Below are 17,389 nucleotides of genomic sequence, written 5' to 3' on the forward strand. Positions count from 1 at the left end.
TTTGTTTTAAACAATTAATTTTAAATAGGCTTACTTGATTATGATTTAGGTTGTGTGAAAAGCCTTTCAAGTGAAAGTGAGACTAGATACTACAACCTTTTGGTTGGAAGTCAAACATATTTGCCACTGGACCAAACTAATTATTATACAATATTTAGAGTAAAATATTAATATACATATTTCTTTTTCATAAAAATATATAAAAAAAAATTGTGCCCTCGAAAATTAAGTGTCCCGGCTGGTCGCCCACATTGTCCTATGCCCGAGCCGGCCCTGACCAAAAGTTCCAAAGCCAACATTATTTCCAAATTTTATTGAAATCATCTCTGCAAGTATACAACTACGTACGATAACTTCATAGTTCATACACGTATAATGTAGTGTGTATATATATATACACACACGTTTCAAGAAGCAAATTTAAATTATGAAAACCATAACTAGTTATACCAATCGACATGACGGTTATATAATTACATAAAAATGTATAGTTTATATATTCATAAAATAACAGTACTTGTAACCACAACCAACCAAACATACCATGATACCAATAGACATAAAGGTTATACTAGCTAGCTTAGTGCAGTTAATGCTTGATGGTATGATACCTGAAATGATGTTTCTCTATATATATATTCTCAAATCAGGAAACAGAAAAGCAGGCATTTCTGAGCCATACCTTCTTCTTCATCTTTCAGATCTTATTTCATCAATGGCTATCACTCCTGGATTTCTCACTGACTGGCCATGGAAACCATTAGGAAGCTTCAAGGTACAATTCTTAATTGCTCATGACTTTCTTTTCTATAACCTTCATTTAATAGGTTGATCAAATATATATAGTTTTGTTACGCAGTTAATGATTTAAATTAGCAACTATGTTGAATCTATTAATTAGTTTTCTTATGTCGAATATATATTTAATTTTGTTACGCGATTAATGATTTTGTTTAGCATGTTTGTCAAGAATATTTATTTTTCTTACGTGATTAATGATTTTATTTAGCAGGCATGTCAAACATATTTATTATTTTTGTAGGCGACTAACGATTTTCTTTGTCTGGATCTCTTTCTTAAATGATATACGTTTTCTCGACAAGAAATAGGGTCTTAATTTACCAAGTTTTTAAGATTTTTATTTTGTAGTTTTTGATGCTAAAACTTACAAACATTCACAAACCTCTACCTCGAAATATCACATCATATAATTCAAAGTTTCAAACCCTCTTAGGCTATCTTTTATGGTGAGGGGTTTCGAAGCCCCTCCCCAATGGCCAGTGCCAACGGGGCACTGGGACTTCGAAGCCCTACCCTAAAGATGCCCTCTATAGTGAGGGGCTTCAAAACCCCTTTAATATTTTTTTCTTTTTTTATAAAACTAAAAAACCAACAAATTTATTAAACTTAAAATATAATAAAAATCAAACTAAATTAAACTAAAAAACATAAAAAAAAAAGAAACGTACAAATAGAAAAAAAATAGAACTAATATTCGGCGTCCACGTTTGAGCATTTTGCCATTATCCTTGCTTTTTTTTTCCTTCAAAAAAGCCCGCATGGCCGGATCTAGATGCGAGAGATCCTTTGCGAGGAGCTTGAAATCCTTCTCTCGTTGCCGCTCCGATTTAGCCTTCTTTCTTTCTTCATGCATGACTTTGTATACCACATGCATCGCTTTTCTTTCTTCATGTATTATCTTGAGTTCATTCTTTGAGTGTTATTTCTCCTCGCGAAACTCTTTAAGTGTAAGCTCCAAGTTGTCAACCGCGCGCTCACGTCGGAACTCATCGAGGATGTCTCTCTAGACGAAGATCCCCCACCTCTAGCCGTCGCCTTGGCCTTGTCTCTTCCTATCGGACGTGGCAACTCATCTGATTCATCAAAAAAAAAATCAAGATCAATCTCGTTTAAGTTAAACTGAGAACGAGCATCCGACCCGGCTTGAGACGGCGATTGATTGGCCGAAGTAGACGTTGTTTTTGACCATTTGGACGGTCGCGGTGAAGATGTCGGGATCGGATGCCACTTTGGAGAGCTCGTGCATTTCCTCCAAATTTCAAACATGCCTATGCCGAAGCCGTGACCATGAAGGCCCTTGTAGCAAGCCTCAAGGAGGTCGGCGTCGTTCGTGCCGCTTCCTCTGTTGTTCGTAAGGCGAGTGTGAACTGTGGAGAAGTAGTTCATTTTTATAACCATTGCTTTCCATTTATTGGAGACAGAATCATCCCCACGGTAGCGACCTCGACCGATTATCTCAAAGAACTTACCACGTATTTCTGCCCAAAATACCGAGCTGCGTTTACCTTCATCTATGATTGAGTCTTCGGATGAGTTGATCCAAGCTTGCGCCAACGCCGCTTCCTCATCGTCTTCCCACTTTTTTTCCTTTCAGCCTTTTCGGTGGGTGTTTGATCGGCATCAACCTTATTTTTATGGCTTCGTTTGCGACGAACTTGCGCTTCGTCTACTTAGGGTTTCGGGAACTTGGGTTTCGGGTATTGGGGTTTGGGGTGTTTGGGTTAGGGGTCGGAGGCATAACCGGCGTTTGCTTGATACAACATATCGTTGGGAAACGGTTCTACGGTTGGAGATATTACGGGTAGATGATAGTTGGCAAAGAAATGGTTGGTAGGGTCATTGTTGTTTGGGAGCATACTAGCCCACCACATTTCAGCCAGATCCCACGGGTTTGGGTTCAGGTTTGAGCTCGAGCTCGTGTTCGGGTTTGGGTTCGGGTTTGAGCTCGAGCTTGTGAAATTTGAGAAAGGATCCATGGTAGAGAGTTGAAAGATTTTTATAGTGAAATTTGAGGGTTTATTTGAGTGACATTTGGTATTTGTTCAAGTAAAAATTGATAAAATGGTTTGGTATTTATATAGAAAATAATTAGTTTTTTTTAATATATCCGTTGGAGGAGGGCCCACCAGCTTTTCAACATCCGCCCCGGCCGTTGGAAGGCTGGGCAACACCGCCCCCACATGCCAACCGCGCCCCTTTATGATGTTCATCGCCTCGGCGCCCCAAAAAGCTCCTCCATCGCCCCACAGGATTGGGTCTTAGAAAAACCTTCATTTTTTCCCTCGAAACCTCCACAAACCTCTTATCTCACCAGCTAATTTACTTCTACATTTATTTAATATATATCAAATTACATTTAATATTCTTTTTTTTTCTATTTTGTATTTCTAAATATTAGAATATAATATAATTTATAATGGAAAATAAAAAAAGTAATTAAATTATAAGCTTAGATTAATAAAGGTCAGGCTAAACGTGTCCCCCTTCCTTGCTAACCATACCCCCCTCCCCCACCCTAACATTCATGTCCCTTTAACATTTGTAATAGTTATGTTGTCCATCTTATTTTGTTTTATAATTCTCTCAATTTATTAAATGAAAAACTATTAAGTTTTTATTTTTGTTTTACGTTTTTTATATATTTTTGTATTGATTTTATTATTTTATTTCTTTATGATCTTATTAAAATTTTGTTTATTTTTGTACATGTATTAAAAAGTTTTGTATGTTTTCTCTAGCTAGTTTTTTTATTTTTATTTTTATAAAATGTATTCAAAACAATTTGATTTTTTTATTAGGTTTGGATACATGAAATTGATGTTACCTGACAAGAGAGCCAAATTTGTTTATCAAGTTGTATGTTATTTAACATTTTAATTTATAAAAAATAATATGACTTTTTATAAAAGAATGTAAATGATCTCTTAATTTAAAAAAAAACGCTCTCCAAAAAGATTAAAACAAGTATAGAAAAAAATATTTTTTAAAACAAGAAAAACAACGTTTTTTAAATAAGAAAAAAACATTTTTCTAAGTAAGAAAAAAATATATTTCTATTAAAGGTTTTTAAATATACATAACAATATAAATACAAAAAAAAATTGTTAAACAAGAATAGAAAAAAAAATTCTTTTATAAAAATAATAATGATAATAAAATATAACAAAATGACAAAAGAAACAACAAAAAGGTCTAAATCGTATTAACGCGAAACTTAAGAGATGAGATATGTTTAGTAAAAATGATTGGGAAGAGCCGAGGAAGTACGTTTAACAACACTCATTAATAGGTATGGTTTAATTGGTGCAACAAAATGTTTGAAAGTAGACGGTTTTTTTCCTTTTAGATTAATTCTAATTTGGATGTTTTACCGTTTTATTGTGGTGGCGTGATAGTTGAAGATTTGTTTGTAAGACGTATGTAACATCCCAAATTTCTATAATAATATTTTAATATATTATTTGTTTAGCGAAAGAGAATTTACCCGAGTTAGTAAATAATAAATAGAGAGATAAGTAGCCTAAGTAAATGGAATTGATTATGGACTAAAAAAGGAAATATGGGCCTTAGGTCCATGGGCTTAAGGGAGTATAAATACCCCTTAAACCCTAAATCTTTCCATTTTCATCCATAATATCCATCTTATTCTCCCTCTAAACCTAAAATCCACACCCAAACTTTCCATTTGCGGCCGTGAGAGGAAAAGGAAGATCCAAGGCTGAGACCAAGCCGATCATTTCTAGATGGTGACTTCTAAAGCTAGATACAAGATCATCATTGAACACCGAGCTAAACCGTAACCTAGAAACATCAAAAGGTATGTTTCCTATGATTAAAGGTTACATTTTTATGAACCATTTGCCATGAAACTTGACCCTAGAGTAGATTGGACCTAGATGTCTCATAAAAATACAAACTTGATGATTAAAACGGACTTAATGGACATATGGTTGTATACGGCTCATATATGAACCCTAGTTCTAGCCTAGAACGTTTTAAATCTATAAAGGTCCAAACTTTATGCTTAAAACGAGTTGGGTCTAGATAATGGAATGGTGTCGGGTGTAAAACGGTTAGTATGAATAGAAAAGGTAATTAAATTTCTGGTGTTAAACCATAACTCAGTAACAAGGATGGATGAAAAATGGTTAAGATTGAAGGATGAGCTGAACACACTTGCCCTGGGGGTTTTCGGCCAACATGTGGTTTTCGGCCAATGTTGAGGACCCTTGGTCAAACCATGTGGTTCTCGGTCAACTCGAGATTTTGGCCAAGATGGGTTTTCGGCCAAATGGAGTCTTCGGCCAAAATGTGTTCTCGGCCAGGATGTGTTTTCGGTCAAAAAGACGTTTTCGGTCAAAGGGGAGGGTTTTCGGTCAAACCAAGGATCTCGGCCACCATGGTTCTCTGCCTTGGAGTTTTTGGCCACCCAGTTTGGGCTTGGACCTAAACCCAGCTGAACCCAAAAACTGTAATGGGCCGTTGGTCCTGACTTAGCTCAGCCCACCAGCTTAAACCCAAGTGCTATTTAAACAAATAACAAGCCCAACTTAAATGATGCATAGCTTAATTAAATAACCCACTTAATTAGTTAGACGGTTAATTAACAAGCATATATTATACAGTAAGTCGTGCCCAATTAAAGAAAGGAATTACGATTAACGGCGAACGCAACAGGATCCAGGTGAGTTTCTAGCTCCATTTCCTTGTTATGTTTTCGGGGCTGTGTGCATACTCGATGTGATAGTTAATACACTTACCTTAAATGGTAAGTGTATGCCATGTATGATTTATGTGATAGATATTATGTTATGATTGTGAATGAAAGCTTGTCGATACGTGAACGATCTTCGGATATTGCACGTGTTGACAAGGGAGGTATGTATATTAAAGATGAATGTGTATAAATAAATATATGTACGATATATGAGTATGTAATGATGAATAAAGAAAGTATATGTATGAGTATGTAGAGATAGTACGAACGAAGATGAAGAAATAGGGATCAGACCCTAATAATATCTGAGATAGAGAAGACGGGATCAGACCCTTATAATATCTGAGATAGAGAAGTAAAAAGGGATAAGACCCTAATACTATCTGAGAAGACGAGAAAGGGATCAGACCCTAATAATATCTGAGATAGACAAAGGAAAGAGGGATCAGACCCTAATAATATCTGAGATAGAAAAGGAAGGGATCAGACCCTAATAATATCTGAGATAGAATGAACATTAAATATATAAAGTACAAACTTAATCAAGTATGTACGTATGTATGAAAGTATGATACAAAAGTAAATAGTAAAGTAATTATTATGTATTTTCGGATGCATGATTGAAGGTGAGAGAATGTATTGTATGACGTATGATTAACTAGAACTCACTCAGCGTGGCTGACTTTTAGTATGCACGCAGGTGAGTAGGATGCGTCAGCTGGCGTGAGCGGGACACATGGCAGAAGAATAAAAGCCTGGCATCTGGAGACCTTTTATGTTTTATAAGTTATGTTTTAAATTTTGAAAGACAAGAAGAATGTTTTAAGACATGTTTATGATTTGATATGTAACGTTTTATGAAAGTTTTATGTTCTGCGTAAGGTTTTAATTAACTCTGATATTTAGAACTGCGTTTATGAGTAAATCCAACACCAAAGTAGGGCTACCGGTAACGGAGCCTTACAACGTACCAGTCTCTTGTTTAAATTAAAAGTTAAAATATTACATAAATTAAAAATAAAGCATTACACATTCAATAATAAAGTATTACATAATCAATAATAAAGTATTACATAAATAGAAAATTATAGAAACTAAACTTATTTTTTAATGGATCACAAATGTTCGACTAAATAGTCTCAAAGCACATTATAGAGTGCTTTGTTATGTAAATCTCTTAACCAATTCAAGCATTCTTCAAAATCTAATGTCGCTCCATGGATTGTCGGTTCTATTTCGCCCTCCACATCAGCCGACCATCGGTTAGAGCGTATATACTTCATCTTCTATGATCATGTTGTGCAATATTGCATGCATTCAAGGTGTCAACCTTAGTTTTGATGCTAGCCTACAATCCCTTGTTGGACCTTGTATGATGTGCTATCGAGCTTAGAGTACACCGAACACCCTTTTGACATCCTTTCTTGTGGATTCGTGACATTTTTTTAATTTTTCTTATTTGGGTCTTGTGAAAACGAGAAGCTTTTTACAATTGTGGCCCATTCAGGATAGATTCTATCTTCCAAATGGTATCCTTTGTCGTATACCTTTCCATTAACATTAAAATTACATGGTAGTGTGTTACTATCTAACAGTTTGTTTAATATTGATGACTGGTTTATAACATTGATGTCTTTTTTGTTCGATCCTGCAACTCCAAAGTAGGCATGTCAAATACAAAGGTCATACCATCAAATCCCCTCAATCATTATAGGGGGGCGACCTTGATCACCTTATGCATATTGCACTTTCAATGCCTACTAGGGGTGAAAATGAGCCGAGCCCGAGATCGACTAGGCTCGAACCCGGCTCCTTTAACTTGCGCAGATCTCGCGCTTGGATCCTTTCGAGCTCTATTTTCAAAGCTCGAGCTCGACTCATGAGTATATTTTCAAGCTCGAGCTCTGCTCGGGCTCGGTTACAATTAATACTATTAATCATTTTTTTATATAATCATACTTATAACTAATTTTATATATTTTTGTATTATAATTTTATGCTTAGAATAATATATATTATTTAGTTAATTTTATTTATTTTTATAACATTATATATATATATAAATATATATAGGAAATTGATCATGCGAGAAGTGATATTAGATTGAGAATATATATATATATATATATATATATATTAATAATTATTAAATATATATTGTAAAATTATATAATTGACAAACTCGTTTAGGCTCGCGAGCCAGCTCGAGCTCGAGCTCGATTAGTGAGGCTCGGGCACGGGCTCGGTTATTAAACGAGCTTACTTTTAGGCTCGAGCTCGGGATCAGGCTCGATTTAGCTTGGCTCGATTGAGCTTTTTAACAAGCCGATCTCGAGTATCTCATGAGTAGCTCGGCTCGTTTGCACCTATACCTAGTACATACAATCAATGCTTCAATTCCCAGAGGGAAAATGTTCTTAACATCTCAATATATGTACATAAGTAGATCAGTAGATGTTGATTATCTTTACACGTACGGTACAGTTAAGTTAATAAAGATAAATATGTGCAAGTTATGATGTTTGAGCGCATTTATTAATTAATACTAAATTGACTTATGTTTTAACTAAGTTTCAACGTATGTCACTATTTATTAGGGCCGTAAACGAACCGAACGAACACGAACAAGGTCTTGTTCGTGTTCGTTCGTTAAGGAAATAATGTGTTCACGAACACTTACCGAACAAGATTTTATGTTCGTGTTCGTTCATTAAGGAAATGAATGTGTTCATGAACGGTTCACAAACACAAGCGAACACAAATAAAATCAACAGAGCTTAGAGATTGAGACCGACATATTCATCAATGTGAATAATGAAACCCTGTAAACGAATCGAACAAACAAACAAGGGCATATTCGTGTTCGTTCATTTAACTTTAAACGAATACGAACACTTAATCGAACAAATATTATGTTCCTTTTTGTTTATTTAAAAAAAGAACATTTGTGTTCGTTTAGATTTATTTGTTTATAATCTAATCTAAGGGAACATAATTGAATAAAGATAAAAAAACATAAATGAATATATATTAACAAATGTAAGTGAACACAACAAACATAAACGGACATAAATGAAAACACTTCAATGAACACAAATTAAAAATGTATAAAACCTTTAATTAGATGACTCATCCAGATAATAATGAATTATTTTATATTAATACATATACGAACATAAATAAACGTTTATGAACGTAAATGAACGAATGGAACATGTGTTCATGTTCGTTCGTTTAATTAAATGAACACAAATTTTTTGTTCGTCTTTGTTCGTTTAGTAAATAAACGAACATAGACGAACTTCCTGTCGAACGGTTCATGAACAGTTCACCGAACGTTCGGTTCGTTTACAGGCCTACTATTTATCTTTAAAATTGATGAGATTTGTACTTAATGTTAATTACACATTATGTCCTTGGCCCTTACCCAGATAATTTTTCTCGTTAAGTCTGGTCTGTTCAAGACAAATAACGACAATAATTTGTAACTTTACACACTGGGTTGCATAGTGCATTTAGCCGATGATCACGTACAAAGGTGCAAAAGTACTTAACTCGTTATTTTTTCTTATCCCATGCTGAAACGTACTACAATGAACTAGATTTTTATAGCTTAATGTATTTAAAAAGATCACATTCTAGTTAGTTGATCTATAATTTTCTTTATGAAATAAGTTATTTCCATTAATATATAATTAAATTAGAGGTAGATAGATCTTACCAATTCAAATTATTGTTTTTTGTAGTACGTACTCAATAGCAAGTACTAGTTTGGCATCGAACTCGATCAGATAAGTGTACTCGTAGATTGAAATATGTCTCTGGGCTACACATGTGCCAATTGTGTGATCAGTGTGTGTTTTAAAGTATTAAACACATATGGAACTCATAACCACTTCTGTAGAAACATCATCGGCATTTCGTTTCTTAAACAGATTTGCTGATAGATACAATTGTAATTTAGTTTCTTTCTTATATTAGTTTTTTTTTATTTTACACTAATCAAACATTTTAAATTTTTGAATCACGTATCGATAATATGTAGTATGTGGTATTGGTGCCATGGATTGTGAAGAGTACGTATGACTTCGTGACTTTAGATGCCAATGAGCGAGATTTGGGTGTAATGTTAATTCTTCCCTTACTCTTGCTTCGAGCACTTATCAATCAGTTTTGGATTTCACTCTCTCTCTACAAAACAGCCAAAGGAAAAAACAGGATTGTTGATAAGGCAATTGAGTTTGAACAAGTTGATCGTAAAAGAGACTGGTCGGTTCTCTCTTCCTCTATAATATGGTTAAACAAGATATCTTACCAAATTACCCGTATTGTCTTGTAACAAAAGATTGGAACTAGGGTTACCAATGGAAACCAAATTAAATTGTGAACTATTAGTATTTAATTTGCTTATTTTTCTGGGATGATCAAATAATATTTAATGGGATATTGTACTATGTGGGATATTATTCCCAAGCTGGAGCTAAACACTTGCCTTGGTGGAGGTTGGATGGAGTGATTATTGTAAGTTCACTACATGTGGGAGTGGTAGAATTTCTGTATTATTGGCTTCATAGAGCCCTCCACCACCATTTCCACTACAATCGCTATCATTCTCATTATCATTCTTCAATTGTCACCGAACCCATCACATGTAAATCTCTTTATCTATTATCTCGTATGCTAGGGTATTTTAGTACTCATTTCAGTTGCGATAGTTCAAAACTATAATTGTTTTAAGGATTGTACGTACATTCATAAGTAGTAGTACCAATGAATGCAACAACGTGTTTGAAAGCACTCATCAATCATCATCTTGAAGTTAAACTGATCCAAACAATTCAGTACTATCCAAACTATTCAGTACTTTGATGCACTTTTACACTTAAGTTTAGTGGAAAATAACTTTAAAAAGAAACACTCTTTTTAACTAGACAAAAGAAGATGACGTTACGTGTTGAGATGGTTCAAAGTGAGAACGGTTTTCTTATTAGTTTATTCTAGTATCAAATTGTTACATGTAACCAATTTTATTTACTTATTTAAGATTCTTTTTATGTTTTAAAATTGCAAATAAAATAATATTTTATATATATATATATACATGTGTGTGTGAATTTTTAAATCTTAGGGCTCTGTTTGGTAGCCTCTTAATGATACGATTGAATCGGTCAGACTTCTTAATGATTCAATACAAGATTGTCAAACAACCTCTTACAACTATACATATAACTTTGATCCCATTAGAACAAAATCTTATGTCGTAAAATATGCCATTGATCGTCATATTGAACTGTTAAGATTTCATTTCTTTTTAATTTTGTTAAAAATCCGTCGGTGAATATCACAATCATAGACAAATTTAGAAATTTAATGCCCTTTTTTCTTAAGTTTCTTGCTTTATCCATTAATGATCACCTACAAATACTTATGTCAATCATAGACAAATTTAGAAATTTAATGCCCTTTTTTCTTAAGTTTCTTGCTTTATCCATTAATGATCACCTACAAATACTTATGTCGATAAAATTTGTATCGATGACAGTTTAGTTTCTAATTGATTTTATGATGCAGCTGTGATTCATCCATTTATTGAGCACATAGCCTACTTCATACTCTTCGCGATACCACTGGTCACCATCACCCTAACCAAGACAGCATCCATACTTGCATTTGCTGGCTACGTGACCTACATTGATGTGATGAACAATATGGGTCATTGCAATTTTGAGCTAATCCCCAAAATAACCTTCTCAATCTTCCCTCCCGTTAAGTACCTAATGTACACTCTTCGTAAGTATATTTACTTGTAAACTCTTTTAGTCTTTTCATATTTAGTAATTGCTATTAATATCTATTGTTATTGTCTTTACTAGAAAATTGTTAAAGTTTGATTATTTCTGTATCCTTAGGTATCATTCTTTGCACCATACTCAATTTAGAACCAATTATTCACTATTCATGCCGTTCTATGACTATATTTATGGCACTCTCGACAATACTACAGACACATTGTATGACAAATCACTCGAGAGAAGAGATGAGTTACCGGATGTTATATACTTAACACATCTAACAACACCCGAATCAATCTACCACTTGAGGGTTGGTTTTGCCTCTTTGGCTTCTAAACCTTACACGTCTCCCAAATGGTACTTGCGGATGCTATGGCCTGTCACTTTCTTGTCCATGATAATTACTTGGATTTATGGCAAAACTTTTATGGTTGAAAGAAACGTTTTTAAGAAACTCAAAATACAAACTTGGGCCATACCAAAATACAAGATACAAGTATGTAGTGTATAATTCATAGATTTTTATTTATTATTTTCTTTTACCATTTTATGTGAAATATTTATGTTTCTTTTTATTTATTTTGGAAGTATTTCATGGAATGGCAAAGAGAGGCCATCAATGGCTTGATTATTGAAGCAATACTTGAAGCAGAGGGAAAAAGAGCCAAAGTTTTGACTCTAGGTCTACTCAATCTGGTTCGGTTTAATATTCAACTAGAACTTAATATTAATAATTACAATTGTAGCAATCATCTAATTTGATATCTACTTTTTAATCTACAACTTTTATATTTTGTGAATTATAATGATATTTTTTTTAATTTACTGCTCTCTTCTTTTTTATTAAATCACTTGCAATTGATTTATTAGAATCGATTATAAATATAGAGTAAAGTTAAAATATAAAAGGAGACAAAAGTGAGAAGTCATATGATCACACAAAAAATTTCTTAAAAATAAATTCAAAAAAAATAATAAAAATAATCATAACTCAAAATATAAAAAAAAATAAAAAGCTAAAATGGAACCACCATCATTCCCGTTAAAAAATGCAAAAAAATAAAAAAAATTGACAAAAAGACACAATGCGAAGATAAAAGGCAAAATGACGAAAATTAACAAAAGACACAATTATAACTATAAAAGGATACAATAGATCGCAAAATTTAACACAATGCCGAACAAAATATAGCATAATGTTGAGTAATATAACAAAATATAAAGAAAAATACACAATGTAAGGAAAAAAGACACAACGACTTTTTTCACTTACCATTGTTTTTTTATGAGAACAAGAAAGACAGTGGAAACATTTTTGTGTTTTACTTTTTTCATTTTTTTTATTTTTTTTTTAAATTTTTTTGAGAGGTTTTTTTGTGTGACTACAAATCATTCTCATATTTTTTATTTTTGTTCCCATTTGTAGAATAACTTAACTCATTTATATATTTAGAATAAACTTAATTATATATATATATATATATATTATATATTATATATATTCTATTAAAATACCTAAAATATATAAATCTTTTGTGAGGTCCGAAATTAGTGAAGTCACCTTGATTTTTATTCACCCTGCCTCTCCGTAACCCTCCATCTCCATCTCCGCCTCACACTCACCACCGTTACCCCTCATCTCCGCCTCACAACTCCACCCCTAATCTGCCACCGTCATCACCCATTCTCGGTTTTTGCTTACTTGGTCTTCCAACATTTCAATTTCTGGGTGATTTGTTATGAATGGCATTAGCTTGTAGGTTTCGCTATTAATGCACGCCAGATGTTTGATTAAATGGCAACACCAATTGTTTTTTATTTATTATTATTTTTTATTTCTAAAAACAAAAAAAGTTTTTAATTTCTTAAGTGATTTATGAGTGCCTGTGGTGGGGAGCCTGGTCCTAGCTCGGGCACGGGGATTTGGCATTGCCCCTTTAAAAATTTTCATTTTTGTAAAGATGGTATTCCGGGATACAAGGGGTACTCTAGGTTACTCATGCATTTCCAGCGGCGTCATTTCAATGTAAAGGAAAGAGGAGATCAGATGAAGGAGTGTCTTGCTTCGGACTTGGAACTCTACAATGACGTTGTCGAAACCTTGCGCTTGCTTAAGAACTGGTTATGTGTGGAGTGCATGGTCGTGCATGCCTTATGTAGGTCTTGTCGGAACGGAAGAGAAGTGGTTAAATGCACCTCACGTGCAGGAGGAGACTTTGATTTTATTGTGGGGATCCCTCAACCCCGCGATTCGCAGTTGGAACTTGGGAGTGGTATGTCTGAGATGATTGTGGTAGATGTCGCTTTCCTTGAGCGCATCCTCGCACTTCATATTGCTACTATCAAGAGTATCTCGCCCGCGTGCCACATGGCTTTTGCCTAGGCTTTGTCAGGAGGGCTTCGTAAAGTGGTGGATGCCCCAGGGTCTATTGAGGCTTGGGTTAAACTTTTGTTGTTGCCTCGCTGCACATTGCGTGTTGTTAAACCGGCTACTAGGCAGGAACGAAGGTCCGGTAACAGAAAATCGCTTCAATGTAACTCCATTATGTAGGCTTTGGCTGTTTGGAAAGATGAGGCAGGTTTAGAAGAGTTGGTACTACCCCTCCTTGAACTTCCTATGATGTGGGATGGCCAACTTAAGGAAGAGGGAGAGGGCAATATCAAGCAATGCCTCTGAAAGGTAGCGTATGGCCATTACACAGCGGCGATCAAAGTCCTGTGTTTATCCGGGGTCGTGCCTGCTGGGGGAATATATTGAGAGCATTGATAGATAAACACCATTTGGTGGACCCCCCCCCCCCCCCGACTATGCCCTCCGCCGTGCCATCGGAACTAGCCTTGCAGGTGGACGGTGATTGTGTACTGGTGTGTATTAAAACCATCCCGAAAGGTATATCTTGTGGGAGGGATGATTTGTGGGCCCAACATATTCTAGACGTTTTCTGTGGCCAGGGGTATCCAACCGCCTCTGGGCTCCTAAAGGCCATCACTGATGTTGTCAACTTGTGGCTTGGGGGGCTTTATCCTAAAGTTCTAGCGGAGTTCGTTGGTTCGGCGCTGTTGACCCCCTGTTGAAGCTTGACAATGGAGTTAGACCCATCGCGGTGGGGGCCATTTGGAGAAGATTGGTGTCGAAAGTCGCTATGCGTAAAGTAGGGAAAAAGGTGGTTTCTTATCTAGGGGATCTATAATTTGGGGTTGGTGTCAGGGCATGAATTTTATGCTGAGGATCCTTAATCCTTAACTATCTTATGGATAGATCATCCTTGAGATATGTTTCAGGTTATAAAGGATCGACGATCCTCGGTATTATTTGTTTACTAATGATTGCGTTTAGTATGGTGATATGTTAGACAGGTATGACGATTCTAAGACGTACTTGCATCAATTATCCTCATGGAGTCTCATCTAGCTGGAGTATATATTTAGGATCCTTATTCAACATAGCTATTAATGGACGATTTCATACGAAGACGGATCTTTAAATATCAACAACGGCTCTAAGACTTATTCTCCCGCTTATCTCGCTATTGGACTTCTGTGGCACGTGGTCAAAGTCATGGGAGTGGCTAGTGGAAGACTTGCGGATTAGTAGGAGTTCTTGTTATTTGTATTTTTTATATATTATCGAGTTATGAACGACTAGAAAGACACATGTACTCTCACACACACTATAGCAGACTCAAGAAATATCTTTACTCACTAGCTTACTTTGTAACGTCGATCATAAACTCCACCACACTTGAAACCACCTTTTACCATTAATAAACTTGACGGTGATAGTTTTCACCGTCTGGGGGTTTTTTGTGCCGGAGATTACTATAATCACGTACCATCCGACCGGAGATTACCTTGTTAATCCTTGACCGAAGCAATTCGACCAAAGATTACATTGTTAGTTTTTGACCGAAGTAAAGATTATCCTAATTAAGGGTTTTTTCCCTCGTGATCAAATCCTTGGGTTCATCAAGATTTCGATTATACGTTCACTGTTATCGTGTTAGCACTATACCTCACTTGACAGATTTGGATACATTATCCCTAGCCGATATTTATCCAAAACAATTTGGCGCCTACCGTGGGGCAATTGGTGCTATAATCCATATTACTCCTATCAATTTTCGGATTTTTCATACCCATATCACTATCAATGGCCTCTCAATCAACCTCTGCTTCATCAACCATGCCCTCATCGGTTCCTCTCTCATCAAGGACTTTACCACCGATGCCTCCGCCAATCACGGGAGCACAACGGACTGCTGCTGATGGAAACAAGACGCAACTACCAGTCTTCCAGAGCTCAAAAACCGCTGCTGCCGCGCCGGTGGTTAATACTAACAATGATGTTTCATCTATGTTTTCACAGGTTAAAGCATATATGGAGCAACATAACAAGACCAACCAGAGGATCTTTCGTGAGATAGAAGATCTCAAGAAAACTAAGAAGACGGCAGAGGATCTCACCCCCTGATGCCCAGAATGCTGGATTTCACCTGTCCAGAATCCATAGCTCAGTTCTCACAAGGATCATCTATCCTCCAACAGGGGTACATGGGTCAATAGGGTCAAGGATCCTCACTATTTCAGCCAGGATCATCTATCCTTCAACAGGGGTCCATGGGTCAACAGGCTCAATGATCCTCTCTATTTCAGCCAGGATCATCTATCCTTCAACAGGGGTCCATGGGTCAACAAGCTCAAAGATCCTCTCTATTTCAGCCAGGATCATCTATCCTTCAACAAGGGTCGATGGGTCAACAGGCTCAAGGATCCTCGCTATTTCAGCTAGGATCATCTATCCTTCAACAAGGGTCCATGGGTCAACAGGCTCAAGGATTCTCGTTAGATCAGCCAATGTCATCTAACTTCCATCAAGGATCCATGGGTCAGCAAAAGCAAGGATCCTCATACTTTCGACAAGGATCAACCATCCTTCCACCAGGATCCACTGGGGCGTATCCTCAAGGACCCTACAATACCTAACCTTAAGGATCCTTCTTTCAGAATCAAGGATCCTCAGGAGTCCAACATCAACGATACTCCGAAGTCCATGAAGGAGATATAATCCCCATGCAGACCATAGCCTCTGGAGGACCAACTCCTATTGCAGATTCCTCTTATCCCAGCTACTCATCCGGGATGCCAACCTTCACCCAGAAAAGAGGTAACATGTATGATCCTATATCCTTAGATAGTAACCGTGGTCCCATGCAGGATACAAGTATCAACCGAGCTATGGCCAAAGAGCTACAGAAGCTCAAGGATATGATATCCAGTGTTCCCGGGGTGATACGACCAATCCCCGTGATGTGTAGTGAAACACACTTACTTTCCGTATCATTTTTATCATGTTTTAATTGCTTTTTAGTTTAATTATTAAGTTTTATGGTTTGTTTATGCTTGATATTACAAAGATGATTGTTTTCTTGTAGATGATGAAGTTTGGTGGAAAAAAGAGTTAAATTGAAGAGTTTAGGGGCTTAATTGTTCAACTTTCAAACTTATAAGTCAAGGCCCGACCCAAGCCCACATCTTAAAGGCCTTATATAATATTATATTAAGTTGATTAATGAAGTTTCCAGCCATTCATTCCATCATAATCCCGAAATACAAAAGAAAAAAAACCTAAAACCCTAACTAGGGCAGGTTGCGATTGGAACAGCAGGGCAGCAAGAAAAAAAGAAAAAAAGGACGGCGGCTGAGGGGTTGTGACGGCTGGAGAGGAAGGATAACATCAAGGGTGATCTTGTGCAGCTGCTAGGGGTCAATAACAAGCATAGATCTCAGCCATACTTGATAGTAAAACACTCATAAACTTTACTTGTTTTTCAAGAACCCTAACTCTATTGATTTGGTCTTTTGTTTTGAATTGTTTTGCAATTGATTGATTGTTTGTCTTGTGATTGATATTGTTTGGATCTTGAATGAGTTTAATTATGTTTATGATGATGTTTATGATGTTTTTCTTGAGTATGCATGGCTGTCCAAAATCAATGAGTAGCTAAACTTGTTTGTTCTACCTAGGATAGATGATTGTTGAGTGGTTTTGACTTGTTTAATGGATTGTTAATGTTCAAGA

The 17,389-nt window shown here is 35.8% G+C and overlaps 1 pseudogene across 1 annotated transcript in view; it reads left to right on the forward strand.

Moving 5' to 3' along the window:
• Positions 1–715: 715 nt before the first annotated feature.
• LOC143623276 (very-long-chain aldehyde decarbonylase CER1-like) overlaps positions 716–17,389 on the forward strand; it is a 38,757-nt pseudogene continuing 22,083 nt past the window's right edge. The window contains exons 1-6 of the transcript XR_013151861.1: positions 716–775; positions 9,564–9,791; positions 9,914–10,169; positions 11,090–11,312; positions 11,428–11,806; positions 11,899–12,006. The product of XR_013151861.1 is annotated as a very-long-chain aldehyde decarbonylase CER1-like (transcript). The remainder of the gene's footprint in view (positions 776–9,563; positions 9,792–9,913; positions 10,170–11,089; positions 11,313–11,427; positions 11,807–11,898; positions 12,007–17,389) is intronic.

This window comes from Bidens hawaiensis, unplaced genomic scaffold (genome assembly GCF_021521415.1).
Source record: "Bidens hawaiensis isolate Kalapana, Puna unplaced genomic scaffold, B.hawaiensis_p1.1 tig00003356_1, whole genome shotgun sequence".
In the NCBI taxonomy this organism is placed as follows: Eukaryota; Viridiplantae; Streptophyta; class Magnoliopsida; order Asterales; family Asteraceae; genus Bidens; species Bidens hawaiensis.